The sequence below is a fragment of the Pinus tabuliformis genome, chromosome 8 (genome assembly GCF_031772625.1).
Source record: "Pinus tabuliformis cultivar Carrire ecotype Pingquan chromosome 8, CPIR1, whole genome shotgun sequence".
Classification (NCBI taxonomy): Eukaryota; Viridiplantae; Streptophyta; class Pinopsida; order Pinales; family Pinaceae; genus Pinus; species Pinus tabuliformis.
Window position 1 is genome coordinate 1647363423 of NC_142294.1, and position 4188 is coordinate 1647367610.

The window sequence follows — 4188 nt, forward strand, 5'->3', positions numbered from 1 at the left end:
ATAAATATTTTTTGGTTTATTATTATTATTTATAATTGTCATTATTATTTCTTATTAATATGAGGCATTACAATTATAAGTAAAACAAGAGAATTAGATAGTAAAATTATTAATGTGTAGGAATTTTATTGTTTGATTTTATATTTCCAAAATGTTTTTTTATGGTGGAATTTAAGATTATATATTAATGAATAATAATTTTAGTGTTTGGTATTTTATATAAAAGAAATTAATTATTTTGTGAAATATAATATATTTTAAATAACTTTATAAACTATAGAAAATTAATTTTTAGTATCAAAATACAAATTATTTTAAATGATTATAAATTTTATCAACAATATTTTTCTTAGCTACACAAATATTTGCATTATATGATAAAAAAATATTGCATTGTTAATTTATGTTTGCTAGTCTACCATTAACCATTCCAAAATTTGTAACGCAATAGTGCAATTTTAATAGTCTAATAAAGTCTAGAGATGGACTATAAGACTTTAATTTATAGCTAACATAGAAAGGATTATAATGGTCCCATCGAATATAAACAAAATTTGATAATATAAGCATTTGGCTAGAAGGAGAATCTACCTCTATAGTTTCAAGGGCCTTTGTGTTCTCCTCAAAACTAGAGAGATCCATGTTAGCTAGTTTATTTGTCATTAGAGAGACCTTGGAGTTCAAGTTCTTGAGTTGGAGTTGCACCTCTTCAAGGACTTATTGTCGTGTTTCTAATTATTTTACTAATACCTTTCACATAATTGTTTTGATTTGCTAGCACAAATCAATAGTTTGATGGTATCTAGTTTGCCTAGTGTGGTTGTTCCCTATATCAGGGATTCAACAACCCAAACTTTCATCTACTTCTACATGGGACAAGATATGACTTTCTACATGAGCTTCATGCTCGGTATTGTGAAATTCTTTGTGAATTGAGGGGGCAATGTTCCCCCAAAAACATTCAATAGATCTTTTAGAAATCCCTTAAGTTCTAGTCCTAAGTGGTTGTATAGAATTTTGATGTCCCTTGCGACTAGAGGAAGATGAGGCTCTTTTCATATTTGACATGGGTGATGAAAAACAAGAGTGGGATTGCTTTATGACATTGCCAAGGTATAGAGAGGTAAGGGGGATTGCAAGGAAGCTCTCAAGTAGAAACTGCAATATGGGGATTAGGGAAATGGAGAGACAACAACCTACAAATAGATAGAAGTGTTCACCATCAAATTGACACAAAGGAAAACTAGACGGAGAGGACAAGGTTCGAAGAGGATCAAGGCAAAACTAAAGAGTTCACAAGATGGGAAGAAAGAAGGTAGATCATATAAGTGTAAGACAATATGTGACCAAGACAGAAATGGGCCACCATTCACCAAACATAGCAATGCTAAACCAAACACATAGAAGTAATCGAACTATAGAAACCCCAATACCTCACAAAATATGAAGCAAGAAGATACATGAAACAAAAACAAAAGAAGGCGCCAATTCTAAAGTAAATCCACATACCATAGAGCAATTATGAATACGATCATTCAACTTGTTCCTTGGAGCCACCACCATTTTTGAAGGGTCACCTAGACCACCAAAGTGCACTTATGCATGGGTGTGAGAGGAAACAACATGATCTTTGCCATGAACTAGACCAATTGCGAAGAAAACCTCAAGCTTGTGCATGTACATGAAGGCCTTTCTTATGCCAAGTGTATTAAATTTGTTGGTTAATTGGTGGCATGCCACATTCTAGTTCACATGGTATTTTATGTGTGTTCACCCACCAAGAGGGATCAACAATGAACATTATTGATCTTCATGATAAAAGTAACAAGCTGTGGATATTATTATTTTAAAATTTTGTCCTTATTTGTAATAAGGAAATGCTTAAAAATGCAAAGAAAGAGAAGAGGGGTCATGCAAGCCCTGCACTCTTTGACTTTTCCCATTGGCTCCCTTTTACATTTTCCTCAATTTGTTATTTTTCAATAAAAATAATGATTAGTTATTGTGGATCACAATTTCTTTATAAACATATTTTTTAAGTTAAAATTATTTCTTTATTGAATATAAACTTGTTAAACATATTTTTAATTTAAAAATATTTCTTTGTTAAATAAAAAATTCTCTAAATTTTCTATATATATGGATGAGTTCACTCTACCATGAACATAAAAATATACTTGTTTTAATCATGTGAATATAAGAATATACTGACTTGCCTCATGCAAAAATTAGATAAGTTAATGAGTAACAACAGTATTAGAGAATCAAACTACGGATCCAGATTGCTTGTACATTGTATCAGACTCTTTTATAATCATATGTGAGTACAGCTCAAGTCAAAGTAACGTCTTATGTTATGATCAAGATCCAGTCTTAAAGATGGTTCATTCTTTTACAGGTCTGAAACAGAGTTCTGAAGCATGCTGTGTATACATATGTTCATTTAGGCTGAGCACATCACATTAACCATCTCTTCAAATGATGTTACATTTTATGCAAAACTGGTATATTTATCATTCAAAACAACTTCAATTCATTTTATCGCCTCAAACATGTCAACCAAATTATCATAGTCTGGTAACTTTGGATGAACGTTAATCACCCTTTGTTTCCCTCTCCCTTGATTACTCCAATTTTGTGGAGGATAAAATTGTGTGTTACAAGTACGTTAATGCTTTTCATTTCTAGGAGCTGGGGTTTTATCTGGGTGCAGTAAACTGAAAATTTCTACAGAACTAGCATTTTCATTGACCAGGCCTTTCAGAGAACATTATTTCCCTCTGTGTACTATCCCATATGTAGGGGGCACAGTGGAAATGGAAAAAGGGTTCCCTGAATTCCAGCAACTATTGCACTTGTTTGGTATGTGTGCCCACAGACTAAACTAGCGCCCATTGCTTGTTGTTGAACGTCTGAATATTTGATTGAATCCACATTCCGTGGCCATAAATAAAATAGCTTATGACAAAAAGAATGGAATGGTCCCAAACCGATATCCTCTCTTAGCAGCATACCCATGACAGCTCGCTGACCAAGCTGATGGAAAACAGATGAACACTGAGATAATAATTGTCTTGGCTACTACAATTTGGACAGAAGAAACTAGACAATGAAGTAGTTGTAGATGTCTAAATAATAAAGATGCACTGTAACTAAGACATGCCGTGACAATCATTACACATTTTGTGTCCTATAATGGGAGCAAGTACTCGATGAGTCGATACATATGGAGCCTGGGTATTTAATCAATGAAGCAAAATATTTCACAAGGCCTAAACAGTAAAATACATAACTAAAAGGAGGACATTCCAAAGCAAACTACAAAATTGTAAACAAACTAAGTTCAATACTTCAAACCAGGTTAGTCCATTTAAGTACAGTTCACTATTGAAATTCACAAGGTACACTCCATCAAAGGCAATGACAAGCCACTAACCATTTCATCAAACCAATTCCAAATTATTAACGTCAAGAATATCGTTGAAATTTTTCTTGGGGTCACTTCATTAGTTGCAAGTTGCAACACACTAACTGCTAAAGGCAATTCCATTTTAGATTGATGAACTGGTGTATCTAATCAGGATCTGCAATGTACTAAACCCTAACCAAATGTGTTTTCAGATAAACACCTGGTCTGCTAATGGGAATTCGACCACTCAGATCACTTCATTAAGCTGAATTGCCAAATCTGTTTCACATAGCTTGCTAGTGCACTATTACCGAAGTCACCCTAAACCCTAACCAAAACACCTGGTATGCTAATGGGAATTCGACCACTCAGATCACTTCATTAAGTTGAATTGCCAAATCTGTTTCACACAGCTTGCTAGTGCACTATTACCGAAGTCACCCCTACAGTTCATCCATTGATAGTCTACTGCTACAACGATATCTTTACTGCAGAATATGTCAGCTTCATGCCAAACTTTTTTTAAGACCTCATGCAATGGTCTATTACCCTCTTGGGGTGTGCCTAGTGCCTCCATGAGGGTGGTAAATGTATTCATGTAGTTATGAGGCCTCTTGGGCTGCTATCTTTCATCACTTTAGATAAATTATTAAAACACCAACATTGCAAAGTCTATCCATCAATGTGTTGTATGTAACATCATCAAGGCTCGAGGCATACTCTAGAATCTCATAAAAGATCTGTTAAACTGTCTTGCCCGTCATGCTTACAGAGCCCAT